The following is a 7,300-nucleotide window of genomic DNA, read 5'->3' on the forward strand; positions in this document are numbered from 1 at the left end:
TTTAATTAGCAGATTGGAGCTGTGTGTGGCAACACAGTCATGGGTATACAGGGAGTAAAGGAGAGGGCTTAGGACACAGCCCTGAGGGGCACCCGTGTTGAGGGTCAGAGGGCCAGAGGTGAGGGAGCCCACTCTTACTACCTGCCAACGATCTGACAGGAAGTCCAGGATGCAGCTACACAAGGCAGGGCGAAGGCCGAGGTCTCTGAGCTTCTCGTCAAGCCTGGAAGAAATTATGGTGTTGAATGCTAAACTGTAATCCAAGAACAGCATTCTTACAGAAGCATCCTTCTTCTCCAGACGTGTAAGGACACTGTGTAGAGCTGTGGCTATTGTGTCATCTGTCAATTTGGTTGTGCCGGTAGGTAAATTGTAGAGGGTCCAGTGTGGGTGGTAGCTACAGATGTAGTCCTTGACCAGTCTCTCAAAGCATTTGCTTATTATTGAGGTGAGTGCGACAGGACACCAGTCGTTCAGACATGTTACCTTGGTCTTTTTAGGTACAGGGACAATGCTGGATGCTTTGAAAGAGGGGGGCACTCTGGGAGAGGGAGGGATTAAAAATGTCTGTAAACACACCTGGCAGTTGTGCCGTACACATCCTGAGTACCTGCCCTGGGATGCCTTCCAGTCCCACAGCCTTGTGGCTTTCCACCCATTGGAAACACCTGGGTACTTCAGCCTCAGAGATGACCAAGCTGCAGGTTGCTTTGGCAGCTCTCCTCAGGGGCTCAGTGTTGGGGATATGGAACTGAGTGTGAAAAAAGATATAGCTCATCTGAGAGAGAGGCAGCGATGTTGGCCGCACTACTGCCCTTAGCTTTGAAGTCTGCGATGGTGTGCAGACCTTGCCATGAGCCGTGTGTGTTGTTGTTGGACAGTTGTGTGGGAAAGACATCCTTGCCATAGAGGGAGTACAAAGAAGGTTCACCAGATTGATTCCTGGGATGGCAGGACTTTCATATGAAGAAAGACTGGATGAACTGGGCTTGTACTCGTTGGAATTTAGAAGATTGAGGGGGTTCTGATTGAAACGTATAAAATCCTAAAGGGATTGGACAGGCTAGGTGCAGGAAGATTGTTCCCGATGTTGGGGAAGTCCAGAACAAGGGGTCACAGTTTGAGGATAAAGGGGAAGCCTTCTAGGACCGAGATTAGGAAAAACTTCTTCACACAGAGAGTGGTGAATCTGTGGAATTCTCTGCCACAGGAAACAGTTGAGGCCAGTTCAGTGGCTATATTTATGAGGGAGTTAGATATGGCCCTTGTGTCTATGGGGATCAGGGGGTATGGAGGGAAGGCTGGTACAGGGTTCTGAGTTGGATGATCAGCCACGATCATAATAAATGGCGGTGCAGGCTCGAAGGGCCGAATGGCCTACTCCTGCACCTATTTTCTATGTTTCTATGATACTGTCCCTGTATTGTCGTTTCGCTGCCTGTTGAGGCTAACTCATTGGGTGTATTTAAGTCAGAGATTGATAGCTTCTTGATTAGTCAAATCATGAAGGGATACGGGGAGAAGGAAGGAGATTGTGGCTAAGAGGGAGAATGGATCAGCCATGACGAAATGGTGGAGCAGACTTGATGGGCCAAATGGCCTAGTTCTACTCCTATATCTTATGGAATGCTTGATGCTGTGGGTGCAAGGGTTAAAAAAATCTTTCTTTCCAAAGTAGTACACCCCTAATCCAAAATGTTCTGATGAAAATGCACTAACCCACTAAGGTAATCATTGGATAGACTCCAAAAAAATGGTTGTATCTGTACTCATTCCCATTGTATTTTGTGCTGCATGCTTATTCAATTGATTTCTGTATTCAATATGCACTGATCATACTTTTCATTGACATTATAGAAGCTGGGGAGCCAAGGTCAAATCTTCAAATGCCATATTGTACATTAACCTCAGTCACTGCTGATGCACCACACTGGCATCGCTCATCTATCATTTGGGGCTCACAGCTAACAGTTATAAATTCCATTGCACCCTCATACAATTAACACTGCTTCAAATCCTGCCTGCATACTCTGTCATCTGTCCACTTTGGCAGCAGCTTTGCCAAAAAATTTTATGACATTTGCTGCTACACTTTGTTCTCTCCTGCTGGTCAAAGGGATGTGTGCTCGGAAGCAGCAAGAGTTGATAGATTCCTGGTGGTGACATTTTGTGCCATGATTGCATCAATTGAAGGGGACCATATTGTCATGTCTAATTCTTTCTTTTGTTTCACTTGTGTATGAAAAAAAAATTGGACTTTGAGGATACATATGTAAGTACACACCTAACTTCCTGTACTCCCCTCACCACAACTTAACCCTTACGGTATTCTGCTTCTAATCACCAAAGAAATAAACTTGACCATACAGCAGAGGAAGTGCAGGCAGTGAAAACCTGTATTCAGGCAGCCTACATCCAGGACAGGGACCCAGGATGGCAAGGTACCAGTTGGCAGACAGCATGGTTGCGCACAAACTTTGTTCCAAATGCAATTCCCCTACACGCTGCTGCTTTCCAGCAAATCCATCATTTTCTTTCCATGTTTTGTATTTTCAGTCTGTGCAGTGTTTTTTTACATTTTTTGCACATGGAATTACATTGAAGGATAAAGGGATATTTTGAAAAATGAGGGAAGTGTGTTTTCCTGTTAATTTGATAACTTCTCTTGGCTATGGTTCTTTGTGCTCACTTTTAAGATACAAGGGGATTGGTTTTGATCACATTTTCCAACTTCCTCCCATCCACTTTTATAACAGCCTTACTTTTTTTGCAAGCTGTAATGTAATAATTATTAATTACCACATGTGACAGAAGAATCTACGTTCTGATATCCCACGTGTGTAAAGATTCTACTAATCCCTTTTGTATCTAGTTCTTATTTTGGATCTTGGATTTTATGAATGTAATGCACACATCAATGAAAATAATCAATTTACAAACATTGTCTTCTAAAAGACTTCTATTAAAACCACAGAGTGGACTTTGTGCTATTTATGTAGCAGGAATTGTTGTGCAGGCTATTCCCATTGGTTCACTGCATCAACAAATAATTATTTTTAAGAGCTGCCACAATATTAACACAACTAACATTGCTGTAAAATGTCATGCAGCAGGAATGAAGAGGCATCGTTCTCACAGCATGAGAAAGAATATTTTAATCCCTATGTTGAAAGAAAGCTACAATCCATGATATACAATACATAAATACTTGCTCACAGTACACTGACTTTGTAACTCTAAAAAGAAAATAACCATTCTTATTTTAGTATGTCTTACAACAATATAGGCTGACATTACACAAGGAGAGAAGACCATTATTTTATTCATTTGAGATAGATCAAAGCTCAGGTTGAAGTCCTAAAGGGAGCAATAAACTGTAAATGTTTGCATTTGTTTAGTATCTCAGTACTATCCAAATTAATGAGCTATTTACTAATTAATACTGCATTTGAAAAATCTGTCCTTTCTTCCTTTCAAAATTTAATGCCAATTTTATCAAAATTGGATTTATTATCACTGACATATGTCATGAATTTTTGTGTTTTGTGGTAGCAGTAGAGACCAAGACATAGAAATGATTGTAAGTTACAAAAACAAGTAAATAGTGCAACAGGGCAAGTAGTGTTCATAGGCCATTCAGAAATGAATGCTGCTGAACTATGATGTTGTGTTGCGGGCTGCTTACAAAACTTCTAAATATGCCTCTCCTGAATTACACTCACTGCAATCTTCAGCCTATAATTTTCCTTTAAGCAACATACTTTGAACTCTCTTAATCTACCAGCATTTTTCATGATCCTCTGAAGGATGGTGAATTTAACTCTTAAGCATGCAGGTATGGCACCTTTAAGCAGACATCGCCATAGTCAGAAGAGAGAGAGAGGAGGGAAGTACTCCAAGCCAGGCTGAAATGCCAAGCAAAGAAAAGTCCTCTACCCAGCATCTCGTTAGCAAATGTATAGTTGCTCGTGAACAAGTTTGAGGATTTAAGGGCAAGATTTCTCTATTGGAGGGAAATAAGGAATTGCTGCACTCTATGTTTTATGGAGACATTGCTCATTCAGAACATGCCGCATTTGGTGTTACACACAAGGACTTCTCAATACACAGGATAAACTGGATTTCTGATTTGGAGAAGGCAAAGGGTGGGGGCTGTGTTTCATAATAAACTCTCTGTGATGCTCGGACGCAGTGTCTTGGTCTTGTTGCACTCCTGTTCCCGCAACATGGAACATCTAACGATTAAATGCCAACCATTCTACTTACTAAGAGTGTTCTCCTCCATTATCCTCACGGCAGCTTGCATACTGCCAAAAAGCAACATGAGCCAAACACTCAAGATGTTGAATGCTGCCATCATCAAACAAGAAGCTGTCCACCCCCGATGGATTTCAAATCATAGTTAGGGACTTCAGTCAGGCTTATTTGAGAAATCGCTGATCAGTTGTCATCAGCGTGTAATCTGCAGCACCAGGGATCCCAACACACTAGACCACTGCTATACTACCTTACGAATACATATTGTTCCATGTCTAAGCCAAATTTCAGACAATCTGGTCACTTGGCTGATGTTTTCAGACCTGCAAACAGGCAGAAGCTAAAGAGCAAGGATCGAGAGATAAGGACAACAAAGAGATAGTTGTGGGAGGCAGAGGAATGGCTACCAGATTGCTTCATATTGGTAGACCAGACCGTGTTCAAGGACTCATCAGAGGATCTGAATGAATACATCACAGTTGTCATGAACTTTATTAAAACTTGCGTAGTCGAGTCCTGTCCCCACCAAATTATTCAGAGTCTTCCCCAACCAGAAGCCCTGGATGAACCATGAGATCCACAATTTGCTGAAGGCCAGATCAGAGGCATTCAGATCTGGTGACCAAGTAAGTTACAAGAGGTCTAGGTACAATCTCTGCAAAGCATTCACGTGTGCAAAGTAGCAATTCCAGACCCAAGGGGATGCTTTGATGGCTGTGACAGGGCTTGAATGCTACAAAGTGAAACCAAGTGACAAGGGTGACAACAGGGCCTCGTTTCCAGATGAGCTCAAAGTTTTTTATGCTTGCTTTGACCATTAAAACATGGAGGAAACTTCACAAACTCCCACAGCCCCTGATGACCTTGTGATCTCAGTCTCTGAGGCTGATATGAGAGGATTCTTGAGGAGAGTCAACTCATGGAAAACTTCTGCCCAGAAGAGGTATCTAGGTATCTGGCCAAATAATAAAGACCTATGCTGATCAACTAGCTGGAGTGTTCACCGATATCTTTAACCTCTTGTTTCAGCTGTCTGAGCTACCCACCTGCTTCAAGCAAGCTTCAGTTATACCTATGCCCAAGAAGAACATGGTAATCTGCCTCAATGACTATCATTCAGTAGCAATTACATCCACTGTGATGAAGTTCTTTCAGAGGCCGGTGTTGAAGCATATCAATGCCTGCCTTAGAGACAACTTGGATCCATTCCAATCTGCCTACGGCACCACAGGTCCACAGCAGCTGACATTTACTTGACTCTCCACTCAACCCTGGAACATCTGGACAGCAAAGGTGCATACATCAGGATGTTCTTTATCAAATACAGCTCAGCATTCACTACTACCATCCTGTCAAAACTAATCAATAAGCTTCAAGACCTTGGCCTCAATCCCTCCTTTGCAATTGGATCCTCTATTTCCTCACTTGAAGATCCTGTGAGTTTGGATTGGCAACAACATCTCCACATTCTCCCTCAGCACAGGTGCACAAGGCTGTGAGCTTAGCCCCCTGCTTTAGTCACTTTATAGTTATGACTAAGCACAGCGCCAATGACATATTCAAGTTTACTGATACAGCCACTATTGTAGTCTGAATCCAAGGTGGTGTCAAACCAACCTCTGTAGTAGGGAGATTGAAATCTGGCTGAGTGACGCTACAAAAACAACCTCTCACTAAATGTCAGGAAGACTAATGAACTGATTCTTGACCTCAGGATGTGGAAAGCAGAGGTTCCATGAGCCACTGGTGAATCAGAGTTGGAGAGAGTTAGCAACTTTAAGTGCCTCAGGGTTATCTTTTCAGAGGATCTGTCCTAGGCCCAGCACGTAAACATAATTATGAAGAATGCACCGCAGAGCCTCCACTTCCTCGGAAGTTTGTGAAGATTTGGCATGACATCTAAAACTTTGACAAAATTCTGTAGATATGTGGTGGAGAATTTATTGACTGGCTGCATCACAATATCCTTGAACAGAAAATGCTACAAAAGGAATTGGATACGGCCCAGTCCATCATGGTAAAGCCCTCCCCATCATTGAGTACATCCACACAGGAGTGCTGTCACAGGAAAGCAGCATACATTTTCAATGACCTCCACCACCCAGGCCACGCTCTCTTCTCATTCTGCCATCAGGAAGAAGGTACAGGAGCTAGAGGACCCACACTACAAGATTCAGCAACAGTCATTACCCCTCAACAAATAGGCTCTTGAAGTTGAGTGATAACTTCACTTGCCCCATCATTGAACTGTTTCCACACCTATGGATTCACTTTGAAGGACTTGTCATCTTATGTTCTTGATATTTATTGCTTAACTATCTATCTATCTATCTATTTATTTATTTATTTATTTATTTTCTCTCTTATGTATTTGCAGAGCATGTTGTCCTTTGCACATTGGTTGGTTGTCTGTTCTGCTGGGTGCAATTTTTCAATGATTCTATTCTGTTTCTTGGATTTACTATATATAGCCGCAGGGTTGCATCAGGTGACATATATGTATGCACTTTGATAAACCATTACTCTGAACATTATACTTCAAAATCTGATGGCAGAGAGGAAGAAGCCATTCCTAAAATGTTGCATGTGGGTCTTCATGCTCCTGTACCCCCTCCCCAATGCTAGTCACATGGAGAGGGCATGTCTCAGATGGTGAGCATCTCTATTGATGGATGCTGCCTTTTTGAAGCACTGCCTCTTGAAGATGTCCTTGATGGCGGGTAGGATACAACATTCTGCAACCCCTTGCAACCCAGTACATTGAAGGCTCCATACCAGATAGTTATGCAAGCTTGATTTCTCATTATGGTCTTTCTATACAGAACAATCTTCTAAGACGACCACAACCTTGTCATGATTTGGAGACTTGCGTGCCTCAGTGACTCGGAGACCTCTGTTGGCTGGAGTTGGGTCCTATACTTTGATTTTTGGTATGGTCACCCATGCCAAACTGCATCAAAGAGTAGAAGCCAGACTAAGAGTGGCTCTACAGGTTCAGGGGTTCAGCTCAGGGCTAACAACCCTGACTGGTAAAACAAAATTG

Source organism: Mobula hypostoma, chromosome 2 (genome assembly GCF_963921235.1).
Source record: "Mobula hypostoma chromosome 2, sMobHyp1.1, whole genome shotgun sequence".
NCBI classification, from domain to species: Eukaryota; Metazoa; Chordata; class Chondrichthyes; order Myliobatiformes; family Myliobatidae; genus Mobula; species Mobula hypostoma.